Raw genomic sequence first — 17,962 nt, 5'->3', positions numbered from 1 at the left:
ATGGAAAGTGGCCCAGCAGCACCTCTATCCACCCCAAGTCTCCAATGGCCTACACACGAAGACTTTCATCTTCAACACTCATCTCCACCAGAAGGAAAGAAGACTCCACATCAGAACAGCTCTGGAATATGACCAAAAAGCAACTTGAATCATTGTCCTCTATGAAGTTCTGCCTCCTTTAAGGTGTTCACAGTACTTAAGAAATGAGTATACCACCAGGTACAGTGGCACACACCTGTAATCCCAGGGAATTGGGATTTTGAGGCTGGAGGATCCCAAGTTCAAGGCCAGCCTCAACAACTTAGCAAGGCTCTCAACAATTTAGTGAAACCCTATCTCAAAACAAAATAGAGCAAGGATTAGGGATGCAGCTTTGGTGGTAAAGCACCTGTGTGTTCAATCCCTAGTACCAGAAGAAATACATTAATTAATGGCAGAGTATTAAAAAATTACAGAATTTTTAAACTTAGAGAAAGAATATTTGATTAGATATATATCATGTATAGAAAATATTGATTGTACATAAGGTATAGAAAATGCTTAAGGAATGATAGTAAATTTCTAAGAACTGAGCAGTAATGTGAATACCATCCTCCCCCCACATGGAACCCTATCACACACAACTAGAATCCAACCGCTCTGAGACACCCAGACCAGCCTCTCTCACTGGCTCCACTCCTGGGGCTCCTGCTCCAATTCTGTGTCTCAAACACCCTCACACTCCACAGGACCAATATCCAGCGGTATCTTCTTCTTGTGCCATCTCCTGCCCAACTTCCTGCTGCCTCTCCTTCTTCCCCTTATCCTGAGGGGTCAGGGCACCACGTTTCTCTCGGTTCCTTTCCTCTTTCCTTCTATCCCCAAATGTTGGTTCTTCTGTTTGTTGCTTCACTCATTGATTCAGATGTCTTTTCTCTGTGTGCTGGGGATTGAAGAATTCAGGGACTTGCACATGCTAAGCACACACTCTACCACTGATATGCACCCCCATCAGAAATATTTCAGGGCATCAAAAATGCTTCTGTCCAACCTATAAACCCAGTGACTTGGGACACTGAGGCAGGTTTGAGACCAGCCACAGCAACCTAGTGAGACCCTGATTCACAATAAAAAGTAGCAGGGACTGGGAATGTAGCTCAGTGGTAAAGTGCCCCTGGGTTCAATACCGAGTAGCAAAAAAACAAAGCCCAGTCATTGCACTGGGGATGAAAAGCACCCTGCAAACAGCATGGCCAGCCTACTTTCAGTGGTGAGGGCAGCTGCAACCTGAGGCCCTGAGCATCATGGAGAGTGGAAAGGGAAGAGCAGAGAGAGAGAGAGTATCATGGGAACCATGTAGGCAACCCAGCTCACACCACCCAGGAACATGCAGAGGAGAAGCCCAGAGAGTGGAGTGCTGAGACAGCGACTTCTGGTATCAGAGGCTGTGTCTAGACCAGAAAGAGTAGTCTGAAGATGTCTGCTGAACTTGGCCATTAATGAGAGCATCATCCTGACAGCAAGGGCTGGGCTGAGCTGGGCCAGGAAGTGAAGGTGGAGCTAGTGAACCAGGTCAACTCTTTCACAAAATAAGGCCCAGAAGGTACAACAGGTGGAGTAGAGGCCTGGGATATTAAGGCTGGGACTTGTATGACTTTTAAGCTGAGTACAAACATGTGTACATGACCATGGGAAGGAATGGTAGTCATGTAACAGCAGCACACACGGCACTCTCTGGTGCCAGCCACTGTTCTATGTGGGTTTATCTGTTTTACAGATAGGAAAATTGAGTGACCAGGGGCTGAGTAGCATACCCCAGGTCTCCCTGCTGGTATGCTGTAGAGCTGTGGTTTGGACTTATGTGGTCTTCACCAGAGTCTTTGCCACCAACCACCAAGCAAGTGAGTCTAGGAGGAGTTGCAGTCAGGGAATGGAGTATGGTGGGAGTGAAAGTTGGAGCATGGGATCAGTGCCTGAAATTAGTGCTGCCAAGAATAGAAAAGAGCCCTGTCTGGTGAATCTTAGAGTGCAGACCACATTTAGGTCCCTTGAGACTTGGGGATCCTGGACTTGGAAGGCCTCACTCTGAGCAGAGGAGGAAGGGCAATGGCCTATGGCCTGACCTGGGGCTGGAAGAACCACAGGATGGAGGAAGGGAAAAGGCTGCCAGGCAAACTCAATGAGGATACTAGAACCTGGAGAGAGGGGAAGACAGGCAGACCACAGGGCTGAGGAATAAGGGCCAAGCACAGGAGTCACAGGGGGGAGGGAACCACATATGGCAGTGGTGGGTGCTGACTAAAAGGATGGGAGGTGATGAGCAGACAGGCTCCTCTGTCTGTTCAGCTGTCTCAGGGTCTGCAGCTTCCCCTCCCCCATTGATGCCGCCCACCAGTCTTCCTGAAAGAGCCTTTAGTCAAGTGATTGCCACACTAAAGGAATCCCAGGGCAAAGATGCCCACTCCTATCATTCCTAGTGGATGCTCAAAGAAAAAGCAATAAAGACACAGATGGGGAAGAAAGCAATGAAACTGCTCCTCACACAGTACATGAGGTTCCATTCAGAGTGAACAAGAACGAATGCTGGGGAAGAAGCTCAGTGGTCGAGCACCCCTGATTCAATCCCCAGTGCTGGAGAAACTGCAACACCGAGGACTCTTGCTCTTTGGAATGTGCTATGACAAGAAAATGAAATGACAAGCCATGAATTGCAAGAAAAGATTTGCAACACATAGATCTGAATCCAGTACAGAGAACTCCTGAAACTCAATAAGAAAACAACTCAGTTTTTTTTTTCTTAAATGGTCAAAAGATTGGAGCAACTCTTCACCAATAATATACTCATGGCTGAGAAGATATGCTCAACATCATTAGTCATTAGGAAAATAACAGGCTGGAGTCCTAATGAGGTACCACTACTCATTTATTAGACAGGCTACAATTTGAAAACAAAAAAAGAAAAGTAAAAATTACAGTATCAAAAGCTAGTGAGGATGTGGAGCAACTGGAATTCTCATTCATTGCTGATAGAAAGTAGAAAGGGTACAGTTGTTTCCTAAAAAGTCCCACATGTTTATCTTATGACTCAGCAATGCTACTCCTAACAATTTACCCAACAGAAATGAAAACTTATGTCCACATGTCTATGCATCAATGGTTGTTGTAGCAGCTTTATTTATAACTGCCTGAAACTGGCTGGGCACAGTTCCCCATGACTTTAATGCCTTGGGAGGCTAAGGCAAGAGGGTGGCAAGTTCAAAGCCTAAGTAACTTAGTAACTTTGCAAGGCCTTAAGGAACTTAGCAAGACCCTTTCTCAAAATTTTAAAAATTTTTCAGAAAGAAAACAAAGAGTCCTGGGGGTGGGGTGGGGTGAGGCTGGGATGGTTGCTCAGTGGTTAAGCACCTCTGGGTGCTTAACAAAACAAAATAAACCAACAAAAATACTGCCAAAACCTAGATGCAAAGTAAAAATCCTTCAATTGGTGAATGTATAAATAATCTGTAGGGAAATAAAATACTACACACAAACAAAAGACAATAAACTACTGATGTGAGCAACTGCATAGATGAATCTAAAATGTACCGAGCTCAGTGAATGAAGCCAGACTAGAAAGCCTACAACACCATTTATGCATGATTCTGGAAAAAGAAAAACCACAAGGACTCAGGGAGAGAAAATGACAACAAGAGATGAAAGGATTTTCTGGGTAATGAAACTGGTTAACCTTGATCTTGGTGGACAGTACACAACGTCATTTGTCAAAATCCCTAACTATAGACTAAAAAGGGTGAAATTTCTGTTGGTAATTACCCCTCAATAAATGACATTTTTACAAAATTTTTCATGGCTCCCAGGTTTCCACTTCTTCTAAACTAAATTCCACACTTGGCTTTCTGGGCCTTTCTAATCTTGACCCCCATGGGGTCAACCTCATTGCCCATGTCACCTTGTGCTTGAACTAGATCTGTTTCTTCATCATTCTGTTAACACCCTACTTTCAGATTTCTGTGCCTTTCTGCAAAATCGTACCTCTCACAGTCAATGCCCTCCTGTCTGCCTCACAAAAAGCACATCTAGGATACAGAGAGTGGCATGTTCTCCTCTACAGCGTGGCTTCGCCAAACTCCCAGTCTCCTCCAGTCGGCTACACCACTCAGGACTGACTCCTCGCTCAGAGTGTTCCTGGTGTCTCGGGTGTTATTGTGATGGCAGGTTGCTTATCAACACAAGTGCATGATGTACTTACTCACCCCTACACCCATCCCTCAAATAACCACCACCTAGAACACCCAGCACACAGTAGGCTTTCAATGCAATGCACCCAGGAGGCAGAATGGCCACCAAGCTCCAGGGTATGGAGATATCTGAGCTGCATCTTCAGAGGTGGGTCTGGAAGGACTCATGAGGCACCATCAGGGCCAAGGGCAGTGGAGAAAGTGCACAAAGTGTCTAATTGAAGAGGTGCAAGATGCCTCCACACAGCCAAGGGCACACGCACTCACCACTTACCTTCTCCTCATGGGGTCGCCTGGCAGTGCCCACCGCCACTGCCTTGATGAACAATTGCAGGATGAGTGCGACCAGGAGGGCCCCAGCGGGTACAGCCACTAGGATGCTGTGCACAGGCTAAGAAGGGAAGCCATGGAAGAGCTCCTCCCCGGCCCCACTTTCGACCGCACTGCTCCCTCCTTCCCTCCCGCCCCAGGTAGCACTGCCCACCGCTCTCCCTCCCTGGACTGGACAGTTAGTCCAGTACACCCAAGGGAAACCTCCCTCCACCACACTGTCCTCCCACCTGTCCCTTTTCAACTTTCATTACCCTCCTCTGTGGGCCCCTAGATTCTAACTCCACAGGCATCCTACCCTGCCCATGTCCCTGACCCCACTGGCCTTCCACCTGTCCTTCACAGGTCCTGCCAAGTGACTTCTCCCTCTAGCCCCGTCCACGTCAGCCCCTCCCCTGTCACCCTGACCCTACTGGGCTGTTTGCCCCTCCCTCCCCACCACACCAGCTCTTCCCAGTGTGGGCCCTTGGGACTGTGTGGATACGTCATGGTTTTGTCCAGAAACGCCATGTTCCTCCTATGTATGATGAAAACCACGCAGGTGGCCAGCACGGTACCCAGACAGAGGCACAGGGACACGAGGAGTAGCAGGTAGAGCCGGATGTTTCGGTGCCCCACGCAGTTATTCACCCACCTGCAATGGTGGTCGAACTCCTAGGGGAGAGGAGGCAGGTCTGAGGGTCCTTCTGGAATGGCCTCCATCACCCCCTAATCCTGGGGCCTCCCCTACGCAGCCCTCTAGGCCGCCTGCTCTTGACCTTACATAAGGCTTCCCATCTCAGTGAGAACCTGGCATTTCCATGGTGAGAGCACAGTTAGGACCCCATGGCTCATCAAGTCACCTGTCCTGAGTGAGGTCTTTAGAGACATGACCTGCCTGGTGTCACGTGGACCAGGACATGAAAACTCTGGGCCTCCATTTCCTCAAATACTGGAAAAGGATGAAAAAAATACTCTTCCACTACTGGCCATCTGCACTTGTGAACCGAGCAGGGTGGGCACATCAGAGAAACGCACTCAGAACCCAGGAAACCCTCCAACTGGGACACCCAGACCAAGACGGGCAAAGATCCCCAGGACACGGCAGCAGTCAGCCTAAAGGGCTGGGGATGTAGTATCAGCAAGCCAGGGGAGGGGACAGTCACTGCCTTTCCTCCCCCTGACTCTACCAGGCTCAGCACAGAGGGGATGCCCTTTGTATGTCACACCTGTGCAAGCAAGGCCAGCCTCCCTGGACAGGTGCAGACACACGGTGATGACATATATAAGTGACCAACAGTGGCTGACAGCCACTTGAAGCACTCTGGGAACATGGTCTGATACCCCCACCTGGCCCACTCATGATGTGAGGTTCCTGGTCCTGGCCAGGTGCCCGGAGATAGGTTGGTGAGTGGACAGGGAGGAGGAGCACTCACCTCCACACAGATGTCACACCTTTCGCAGTGGAAGGTTCCGGGCAGGCAGTGAAAATAACACGTGGGACACCATGGCATGTGGTACAACCTGCCATTCACTCGTGCCATGAAGGGAGCCTCAGGGTCCTGCTGAAGGCGCCTGGCAGGGGGAGAGGTGTGGGCAGTGGAGGAGGCCCTTGTATCACTCTGATGCTCGGGGCAGCCCCATAGCATCACTGGGCAACAAGAAGGTGGGGAGGAGGAGGAACCCTGGTCCCTGTTGAGCAAGCTGACCACTCAGATGGGCGGCAGTCAGAGAGAAGGGCTGTCCAGCTCAGGAGCTCTACATGGAGCTCCCCGTGTGGAATAGTGATCAGTGCTTGGAGTCGGGTGTGAAATGGGAAGGAGGAAGGGGGAACCCCGTGGTTGGAAGAGCCTGCTGCCTCTCTTGCCCGTCCTCCCTTCTAAAGCAACTGGAAAACCTCCAGGATTCTATTTTTCACACTTCAGTGGCTCGGGAATGAAGTGCCAGGGCCCAAGTAATAGTGACAGGGTAAGAAGGGACCCTGAGGCCACAGGTGGGGTCATCCCTTTACAAATGACCCCTGTAGGCACCAGCCTTGGGGTGCCACCTCCCTCTCCCAGGAGTCTGAGGCTTTACCTCTGTGTAAGATTCCTGGGTCCGAAAAATTCATGCCAATGAGGCTGCACAAACTCAGGAGGCAGAGAAGTCCGGAGACCACTGGGTAGGCCCACTCTCCATCTTGCACCAGTGCTTGGCCTCTGAAATCAGAGCCAGACTCAGTTCTAGTCGGGGGCAACCCGGAGCCCCCATGAGGCCCCGCTCACCTGAGGTCAGACCCACACACCTTAAGGACAGATCTGAATATCCAGGCTAGAGACAGACCCCATTCCCTCCACCAAATGTCACCAGCATTACCAGTCTCCCACAGTCCCCCCAAATCCTCAGGCTCCCCACATCTCTGTGCTTCCCACTAAATATCCTCCTTCCCCTCCTGGCCTCCCTCCACCTCCCTGCCTCTGCACTCTCACTGTCTATTTCCCTTCTGTCTCTTGGTGAGAACCCAACAGCTGGCCCGGAGACTCACGGAAACGTAAAGAACACAGCACTTAGAGACACCAGGGCTGCCACAGTGAAACAAGCCCAGAGGCTTGAGAATAGCCAGGATCTGGCTGGGGGTGGGGGTGGGGACAATAAATCGTTTGGTACAGTCATGCTGCGATGCCTGCTCTCAAACAAATGAGAGACAACCGCTCCTTCTCCTGGGTTGGCACCCAGAGTACCATGACTACAAGTGTGACATCAGAGAGGTTCCGGAATGGGGACTCTGGCTGCTTCCTGTGCCCACTGATATCAACCTTCCCCTGGCCTCACATACACACTTCTGGACGGGGACATCCTGCTCTTACAATGTGGCTTTGTTGGAGCTTGTGAGGATGGATGTCGTTTATCCCCCAAAGGTTCATAGGCTGGAGGCTAGGTCCTCGGTGCGGCAGTGTTGAGGGGTAGAACCTGCAAGAGGTGGGGCCTAGTGGGAGGTAATTTGGCCACTGGGGATGAGGCCCTTGGAAGGGAGTAATGAACTTCTCATGGGTCCCTGTTAGTTCCTGTGAGAGGGGGTGTCATAAAGAGAACAAGACTCATCCTCCCCAGCTTCTGGCCATTCAGTCTCGACTCCTTGCATGTCCTCCCACCATGATGCCATTCACCATGTTGTGATCACTCTCACCAAAGATCAGTCTCAGGGATTGCCAAATGTTGGACTCTGTGCTAAATAAACCTCATCTCTTCATAAAGTACCCATTCTTGGGTATTTTGTTAGAGCAATACAGAGACCACGTCATATGGTTTATGGGGAGAAGTTTGGTGATGGTTAGTTATCCCCCTTTCAGGCCCAGTGCTAATGGAAGTAGGCAGTGCTCCTCGCTTATCCTAGCTCCACTTCTTCCTTTTTGTTGTAACAGAGCTCCAGTTTGGGGAGGAGGTAGCAATCTACCAACTAAATATCTTCCCAGTTTCCCTCACTTCCAGGGTGGGCTTTATGACATACTTCTGTCTCAACATAAAACATAAAATGGGCTGGGGATGTGACTCAATGGTTAAGCCACCCTCGGTTCAATCCCTGATGATGATGATGATGATGATGATGATAACAATGAGAATAATTTGTACATATTTATGGCATAAAACATATTGTGAAACATGTATACATAGACATTATTTCATATTCTTTTGGGTGGTGAGAACCCTTAAAATCTACTCTCTGAGTCATTTTCCAGTGTATAAAACATTATCAACTGTACTCATTCTGTTGTATGTTATTATTAACTGTAGTCATCCTATTGTACAATAGATCCCTTAAACTCATCCCTCTCATCTAAGTGTAATTTGTTCTCCTGGGACCAGCATCTCCCCCATCCCCCGCCCAGCCACTCCTGGGCACCTGGCAGTCACCATTCTGCTCTCTGTTTCTATGAGTTCAACTTTTATAGATTCCACATGTAGGTGAGATCATGTGATAGGTGCCCTGTGCCTGGCTTATTTCCCCCAGTAAAATGTCCTTTGGCCTCATTCAATGACACAAAGGACAGGACTTCCTAATTTTTTTTAAAGACTAAATAGTGTCCCCTTATATTTCTAAACCACATTTTCTGTATCAACTCACCCACTGATAGACACAGCTTTTCCCATTTCTTGGTTCTGAGAATATTGCTGCAATGAACATGGGGTGCAGATGTCTATTAGCACACTGATGTCGTTTCCTTTAGATATATACCAAGTAGTGGGATGGCTGGACCATAGGGTAATTTTTTTGTTTGTTTGCTTGTTTCTGGGGATTGAACCCAGGGCCTTTCCATGCAAGGCAAGCACTCTACCAACTGAGCTCTATTTTTAATTTTAAAAGAAACTTCCCATACTGAATTCCATAATGACTGTACTAGATTACATTCCCCAAAACATTGTACAATAATTCTAGTTTGTCCACATCCAGACCAGTACTTAATATCTTTTGTCTTTCTTTCTTTTTCTTTTATTTATACTGGGGGTTGAACCCAGGGGTACTTTAGCCCTGATATCCATCTGGAGACTTTTTTACTTTTTATTTTGAGATCAGTTCTCACTAAGTTGCTGAGGTTTACCTTGAATTTATAATCCTCCCGCCTCAGCCTCCTGAGTTACTGGGATGAAGGCATGTGCCACTGGTTCTTTTGTCTTTTTGATAATAGCCATTCTAATAGGTGTGAGAGGGTATCCCATTATGATTTTAATGTGCGTTTATCCAATGATTAGTAATGTTGAGCATTTTTTTCAGATTTCTCTTGGGCAGTTGTGTTTCTACTGAAAATGCAGTGATGTTTGGCTCACGGTGTACCATCAAATTTTATGTCAATTTCTGTTGTAGCACAAGAAGAAGGGATGACATGCATTGGTCATGGAGAAAGGTCAGGAGTGGTACAAGAATCATAACAATGGGTCTATTGAGCTTGGAGCAGACCATGCTAGCCTTAGGTTTTCTTTTTTGTTTTGTTTTTTAATTTGGTATATATGACAGCACAATGCATTTTAATTCATTGTACACAACTGTAGCACAACTTTACATTTCTATGGTTGTATCCAATGTAGCATCACACCATATGTGCATTCATACATGTACCTAGGGTAATGATGTCCATCTCATTCCACCATCTTTCCTATCCTCATGCCCCTTCCTCACCTCTGCCTCCCCTTTGCCCCATCAAAGTTCCTCCATTTCTCCTTATCAGAGAGAGAACATTCAGCCTTTGGATTTTTGGGATTGGCTTACTTCATTTAGCATGATATTCTCTAACTCCATTTATTTACCTGCACATGTCATAATTTTATTCTCTTTTAATGCTGAGTAATATTTCATTAGGTATATATACCACAGTTTCTCTATCCATTCATCTATTGACGGGCATCCAGGCTGTTTCCACAGTTTAACTATTGTGAAATGAACTGCTATCAACATTGATGTGGCTGTGTCTCTGTAATATGCTGATTTTAAGTCCTTTGGGTATAGACCTAGGTAGGAGAGGGATAGCTGGGTCAAATGGTGGTTCTAGTCCAAGTTTTCTAAGGAATCTCCATACTGCTTTCCAGATTGGTTTCACCAACTTGCAGTCCTACCAGCAGTGTATGAGTGTACCTTTTCCCCCACATCCTCACCAACATTTATTTTGGTCTGTTTTCTTGATAACTGCCATTCTGACTAGTGTGAGATGGAATCTTAGAGTAGTTTTAATTTGTGTTTATCTAATTACTAGAGCTGTTGACCTTTTTTTTCATATATTTGTTGACCGAATGTATATAAATCAAATGCATTTATATACCTCAGTGATGAATCCTCTGAAAAAGAAATTAGGAAAACTACCCCATTCACAATAGCCTCAAAAAATAAAATACTTGGGAATCAATTTAACAAAAGAGATGAAAGACCTCTACAATACAAACTATGGAATACTAAAAAAGAAACTGAATAAGATTTTAGAAGATGGAAAGATCTCCCATGCTCATGGATAGGCAAAATTATTAATGTCAAAATGGCCATACTACCCAAAGTGCTATACAGATTCAATGTGATTCCAATTAAAATCTCATCATCATTCTTATAGAAATAAAAAGCAATCTTGAAATTCATTTGGAAAACTAAGAGACCCAGAATAGCCATAGCAATCCTTAGCAAGAAGTGTGAAACAGGAGGAATCACAATACCAGATATTAAACTATGCTGCAAAGCTATAGTAAAAAAAATGGCATGGTATTGGCACCAAAATAGACATGTAGACCAATGGTACAGAATAAAAAACACAGAAACAAACCCATATAAATACAGTTATCGTCATACTAGACAAAGGCGCAAAAAACATACATTGGAGAAAAGATAGCCTCTTCAACAAATGGTGCTGGGAGAACTGGAAATCCATATGCAACGAAATGAAAATAAAGCCCTCTCTCTCACCAAGCACAAAATCAAAGTGCGTCAAGGACTTGGGAATTAGACCAGAAACCCTGCACCTAATAGAGGAAAATGTAGGCCCCAATCTCCATCATTTTGGATTAGGCCCTGATTTTCTTAAAAAGACTCCTAAAGTACAAGAAATAAAATCAAGAATTAATAAACGGAATGGACTTAAACTAAAAACGTCTCAGCAAAAGAAACAATCAATGAGGCGAAGAGAAAGCCTACATATTGGGAGCAAATTTTTGCCACACACACATCAGATAGAGCACTAATCTCCAGGATAGATAAAGAACTCAAAGAACTTAACACCAAAACCACAAACAGCCTGAGGTTTTGCTAGACCAAATCCTTTCTACCACCACACTTTTTTTTTTTTTTAATTTTGTCCTCCTGCTACAGAAATCCTTCCTTGAAAGTGGGAGTCCATTCCATATGGTTAGCCCCTTCCTTCCTCCTATAAGGCACATGGCAACTCTGGACTCTGGCGCAGCCAGAGTACCTTCCCTGCCATTCTTATAATAGCATGATTCTAAATATTACAAATATTACTAATGTTTATAAGTTGACACATGATCCAAGCAGAGCCAAACTGTCTTCACCAAATCTTCTCATTGAGCTTATTCAGATATCAGCCTAGAGCTCCTGTTAGCCCCTTCGCCATCACACAGGGAAAGCTACTGGAGGATAAAATCACAGAAGGGGAAAGCAGGTGAGGAGGAGATGAGGATAAACAAATGGGTTGTTGGTGGTGTCCTTTGGACCCTTGAATCCAATCAAGTCTTCAACCAGTTGCACCCCTCCAGACTTTCTAGTTATAGTAGTTATGTGAATTGATAGACCCCTTCCTCATTGGCCACGCTAGTTTGGTTTTTCTATGACTTGCAATTGCAAGGGTCCTGCCACCAAGTGGGTGGGCTGTGGGGAAGGATGGTGGGGCTGGCTCTGGGCAAGCTCATGGCCAGCACAGGGCCCAGCATGCCCCTGGTGTGCTGCTGAGTGGACTTGAAGAACCACCTACACGGAGAAGCTGGTTGGTAATCACAGAGGCTGGTCTGACCCTTTACCCATGGGTGGGAAGCAGGGCCTGCCTGGGCGACCTGGCTGCATCCCCTCTCTGCCTGCTGTAGGCTGTGAAGCATTTCTTTTTAGCTTGGAGAGCCAGCTCAGCAGGGCAGCTCTGAGATGAAGGGGCGAACTCAAGACCACTTCTGGAAAAGCAGCTACTTCCCCATTCTTCCCAGTCCCTGAGCCTGGGAGAGGTGGACCCCCAACTCCAGCACCTGCCACCGCCTTGCAGAGTTCCCTAATGTCCAGAAACAATTTTCAATAATTAACTGAGAGGACACAAAAGAAATTGAAGGACATCAAGTGACAGGGCCTTAGAAAGCATCCGTCTGGGGAAGTGTCCCAGCTCCAGTTGCCATAACAAAACGCCACCAGAGGGGTTTATTAAACCACAGAAGCTTAACAGATGATCAGACAGGGCTGAACAAATGAGGGGATTTTCTTTTCCCACAGTTCTGAAGGGTGGAAGTGTGAGGTCAAGGGACCTGAGGCCTCTCCTCAGCTTCAGATGGACTGCCTTCTCCCTAGGTTGTGAGGACACAGGCCCATATGTCCACGTTTCCTCTTCTTATCAGGGCCCTTCCCATTGGATTAGGGCCCATCCTATCAGCCTCTTTTTAACCTCTTTAGAGGCCCTTGATTAGGATGCTTCTGACTGATTAGAACAAATTTTTTAAAAAGAAGAAGAAAAAAAAGATGCTTCTGGAACACAAACTCAAGGTGGCGACAGGTGAGTCTGTGGGCTCAGGCAGACAAAAGGCCACAGATGGAATCTGTTTGTAGCTGAGAGCTGAGCACAGATCTTCACAGATGCAGAACTGGGCCCAGGTGCATTGAGAGCAGGTGGCTGAAAGGACAAGAGTGAGGCAGCGTGTGCCCCACTGGCTGGACAGACTGTTCGTGCCAAATAACAGGATTTAGTTACCTTAGTCTAGGACACAGAGAGTTTGCAGAGAAACTTTCCTTCCTTTCAACCAGAAGGCACTCAAGCTCAGGGACAACAGCTGAAATCTCACTGGTGCATATTTTGTGCCAGACTCTGCATTAAGCACTTCCTGCATACACTGCACACTTGCTTAGCCCTCACAACCCTGTGATCTATATTTAGCCCAATTTTATAGATGAGGAAGTTGAAGCACAGAGAGATTATGTAATATGCCCAGGTCACACAGCAAGAAGCACTGGAGCAAACCTAGGCAATCTGCTTCCAGAGGCCCATACAATCTGCTCTCATATTCTCCTGCTTCTCAGAGGAGAGGATGGTCAAAGGAGGCAGTCACCCAACACTTCAGGTCTGCAGCCCTGTGCAAGAGAAGCAAGGTGAGGAGGCCCTGGTAGGAGCTAGGCAGTCTCCTCTGACTTCTCTCACAGGAGCTGTGGGAGAGACTTCTGTTTCTCTCTTTGGCTCTTGATTGGAGTTAGCCCTAGTGAATGGCTGCAGGGACAGCCCAAACATCCCAGTTTCCATCCATACTCAGCACAGGGCAGGTGGTCCGTGGGTCTTCATTAAACTGAAACTTGAATTTAGTTGGCCAACAATATGCAAAACTGTGAGCAAGTCACTTCCCTCTCTACAGAGCTTCTTAACTGAGCAAACATAATTCCACCCACTGACCACAACAATCCCTTCCTGTTCCCTTCCCCAATCCCTAGTTTCTCAGCCGGACTATTTAATAAAGTCATACGAGGCACTTTCAAAAATTACCCATGCCTGAGCCCCAAATCAATGAAATCAGATGCGGGGAGCACAGGTGATTTCAATTCTCCAAGCTGCCCCTGTCACTCCTGCTCAGAATCTTAGGCCAGCAGCATTTATTTCTCTCCCTGAGCAAGATGACTCAAGAGCATTTTATTGTGAATGATTTTACACATGATCATTTTTCTGCAGGCCATTGTTCCAAAGACCAACCCAAGATGATTAGATGTACAGGGCTGGACAGGCCAATCCTTAGGTCCCTGAAGGGTCTGACATCAGAATGGGGGTGTGGCACCAACTCTGGGCAAGTTTCATGGCAATAAAGCCCATTCATCCCTTCCCTTCCCAAGGAGCAGGAGATGGCCACCAACATCCAATAAATGAGGCAGTGCTGGGCACCAGCCTCAGGGGTAGAAGCCAGTTCAGAATTCATACATTCAACAGAATGATTTGGAATCGTGAAGTGTGAGCAGCTGGTAAACTGGAGCAAGCCCTCGCAGGGAGCTTTTAACTAATGGAAAATGAGAAATCTTCCCCAGCAAAACCAAAGGGAGATCCAAGAAGCCAGGATTCCAGTTCTGGGCTCTCCGAAGTCCAGAGACAAGTTTCCACCAACACAGACATCTGTTCGGTGAGTACAGGGATATAGCAAAATAGTAGCAAGGGTCCTACATTCGGGGATCAAGAGAGCTGGGTGTGAAGGCCAACCTGGCCTCCCATCTCCCTGGCCTCTTTTCCCCCAGTCTGTGCAATGAGTGCACCAGACCTGTGATTTCCTCAGCTCCAAGGTCGAGTGACTTTTCCCCAGGGGCAGGCCCTCTCTCCTGATTTCTGGTTCCAGAACAAATAGCAAGCTTTTCAGCCAGTTCTCACCCCTGAGCCTGAAGGGAAGGCTTTCTGTAGAGTTTGAGCTTCGTTCATTGTACTTATCCCCAGCCTGAGACCCTGAAGAGGGTTCATCCCCACCTGGGACCTCCCACCCCGCTGAATTCCAGCTCCTGCTGGCCCAGGAGCTTGCCCAATAAAGACCAGCCTCCAATTCCCAACATCTTAAAATATAAAATTCAAAAGATTTTCTAAAGTCTGTTTAAAAATAGTTAAGATACAACCTGGAAAATTACCCCAACTGTGTAGAGCTTTGAAGCATCTCATCTGGAAATAACTAGATCTACAAGAAAGGTGTGGCAACAGGTCAGAGGTCCCTGTGTTGTTCACCGGCTGTCACAACCCTCACATCTTCCCTGATCACACACTTCCCAAACCTGGATGCTACTGCTGAGATGGGCTGTTAGCCACTCGTTGACTTTATCAGATTTCACTGTAGCCCTCTTCTATTCCAGCGTCCAGCCCAGGGTAGCACAACCTTCTGCCACCTGCATTTTGACCATCACAACCATTTTTCCAGTCCCAGCATGGGTCTCAGCCCCAGCTGTTTGCTGGAATCACCTGGGGAGCCTTTGAAAGGCAGCAAGTCCAGGGCCACAACACCAGTCACATCAGAGTCCCTGCTGGAGGCAGGACTAGCACCATTTTTTCCCCCTAAAGCTCTGGTAATTCTGGTGCACAACCAGTCAGAGCTGAGCTACACTGATCTCAAAATGCCAGAGTATATCCATCCTGCCAAGCTCTTGATGTGGACAAGTGGCTATTTCTAAATTAACTTTTAATGACACATGAATCTTCAAAACATTCCTCACATAATGCTCACTGGTGCTTTATCTCTATTTAATCAAATTAGAACATTACAGCTCAAAGTTAAGTCCCTTTTAATTAATCCCTCAATTATATTCTCTCCTCTTCTCTGGAGAAACTCACCTTTCTGTCTTTGGCCTGTACCCTTACAGCCTTTTTGCTATCATTTTTCAAAGAAGCATTAGGAAATGAGATGCTGTGGGGATCATGCCATATGTAACATTCTGTCTGCAGTGCAGTTTGCCCTTAAAAATTTAAAAGACTTCTCTGCATTATGACATATAAGTCTAGTTCATTTATTTTATAGCTTCATAGTATTTCTGGTATGCGAATATGCTGACTTATTTATTTATGGACATTTTGAGTATTTCTAATTTTGTACTTGTAAGCTCAGGGCCATGTCCATCCTTGAGTATGTCACAGAATGTTACTTATGATATAGCATCTATATAAACACATCTCTATCTTTACAAATTACCCCCCCCCCCATTTAGCAGTTCAAAATAAGGATGCCTTTTCTTATTTATAGCATGTGTCTATGTAGAAAAATGAACACATTCCAGTGGAAGTACTAGACCTCAGGGTACAGAGTCTATATTTTGAGTTGTAGTTGACATTGCCTTAGACTCATCCAAACCAGCTTTCTCAGTTGATTTTTAATTGATTCTCCCAGCAGCAGGATATGAGGGTACTCATTTAGCTACATCTTTGCCAATAATTGACTTACCAAACTTTTAATGTTTGCCCACAAAGAGATGATGTGTTACCTCATTCTTTTAATTTGTATTCAAATGACTCTTCTAAAAGGACTATAAGACATCAGAGTTGAGACACATCAAAAATCATATAGTCAAAACCTTTAGTTTATAGAATTTTTGAATATAAAAAATTATTTTTATATTTATTATACTTCTTCATTTTCATTGATATGTGATCAATGATGTGTGATTATGATATAGGTATGATAATATATGTTGAATGAAAACAAAAATCTCCTTTTGCCCTTTCCTCCTCCAACTTCCTTACTGAGATAAACTAATGTTCATAGTTAGTATATCATAATGAGTTATTAACTAGATATATATGCATATATAAATAAATAGAAAACATAGTGAGCGGTGATGCTATTTGACATTAGAGAGATGGCTAAATGTGTTTTTCTGCAATTATTACTTTCTCTTAACAAAACATCTTAGAAATCTGTCCCTATCAGCACACCAGACCTAGCCCACTATTTTCACTTTTACATAATGCTCTATAGCATGGGGCGTATTAGTGATCTATTACTGCGTAACCAATCACCCCTCCAAAAGTTGGCAGCTTAAAACAACAAAAGTGTATTATCTCACACCATTTCTGAGTCCGTTATCCTGGAGCAGCTTGTCCCAGTGGTTGTGGATCAGGGCCTTGGGTGAGGTTGCAGCTGAGCTGTGGGCTGGGGCTAGAGTCCTCTGAAGAGGCTCCAGTCACTGGGAGGCTTGTGTAGAACTTTGACTCCTGGTGCGGCTCCCTCCCATAGCTGGTGGCAGGTGGACTCTGCTCTGTCCACATGGGCTCTCTCCAGGACTGCTCAGGACAAGGCAGCTTCCCCAGAGCAAGTGATCAGAGAGAAAGGAGGAGAAAAAAAATCCCAAGATGGAAGCCATTGTCCTGACAATGTGACCTGCCATTCCTTTTGCCATGTGCTATTGATTATTTAGATTGGCCCTGGTTTACCACCTGGGGGAATACCAGAGGAGGAGGTGGCTGGGCACCAACTTGGAGGCTGGCTACCACACAGGTCACCATGGTTCATTGCTGTTATCCTGGGTGGTCTTCAGTTGTTCATGCTCTCATTCAGAGCTGCTGTGAGCATCCTTGGGCATGCTCCTGATGCCTGGGTACTTTTCTTCTGGTACAGAGAAATATGACTCCTCCAAGGTCATGCTGCTAATCCTCTACAAGATCAGAATTACAACATCGATCACGTGACTTCCAGTTCCCTCCAATTCCAGAACCATTATGTGAGCAAGGCAAATATGGGCTGAGATTTCAACAAGTATACGAGATAAGATTGGCTGGAATAGCCAACAGTTTCCAGAATACCAACCAACATGTAATGGCTTATCCTACTCGGTAAGTGCTAAATAAACATCACTGTGTTTGAAGGCTAGAGTCAAGGCCTGATCTTCCTTGATTAAAAGGAAGCTGGCAGAAACAAGGACTCCTTCCCATGCCATGATTAGCGGAAACACGGAAGCCAGAGGCACACGAGTTTGAATCCTGGCTCGAGCTTTGTGATGTGGGCAAAACACATAAAGCCTGAGATGCTCTTTCCTCATCTGCAAATTGGGTTTCTGAGGATTTCATTTGATGTATGTGGTGCATTCAGCACAGGGTCTGGCCACAGGGCTGCTGCTGTTTGATTTCTCCCCAGTTGACCGAATTTAGTTACCCTTCAAGCTTCCTGAATGAACTTCGTTTTCTAAAAAACCATCTGGTGCCCACAGAGCTAATTGTATCCTATTTTCCCACATCTCAGCTTCATGCTGTTTCTACTGACAATGATTTTGAGGCCCATGT

At 46.0% G+C, this 17,962-nt stretch overlaps 1 long non-coding RNA gene across 1 annotated transcript; it reads right to left on the bottom strand.

Moving 5' to 3' along the window:
* Window positions 1-5,980: 5,980 nt before the first annotated feature.
* Window positions 5,981-16,828, bottom strand: LOC144253284 (uncharacterized). The gene is made up of 3 exons (XR_013343255.1): window positions 16,752-16,828; window positions 6,603-6,724; window positions 5,981-6,101 (listed from the first exon to the last, which is right to left on the bottom strand). It is a non-coding gene; the product is annotated as an uncharacterized LOC144253284 (long non-coding RNA).
* Between the last annotated feature and the right edge of the window lie 1,134 nt (window positions 16,829-17,962).

The sequence above is a fragment of the Urocitellus parryii genome, chromosome 2, assembly GCF_045843805.1.
Source record: "Urocitellus parryii isolate mUroPar1 chromosome 2, mUroPar1.hap1, whole genome shotgun sequence".
NCBI classification, from domain to species: Eukaryota; Metazoa; Chordata; class Mammalia; order Rodentia; family Sciuridae; genus Urocitellus; species Urocitellus parryii.
The sequence above is the reverse complement of the archived record's forward strand: the minus strand, read 5'-3'. Positions and strand labels throughout refer to the sequence as shown.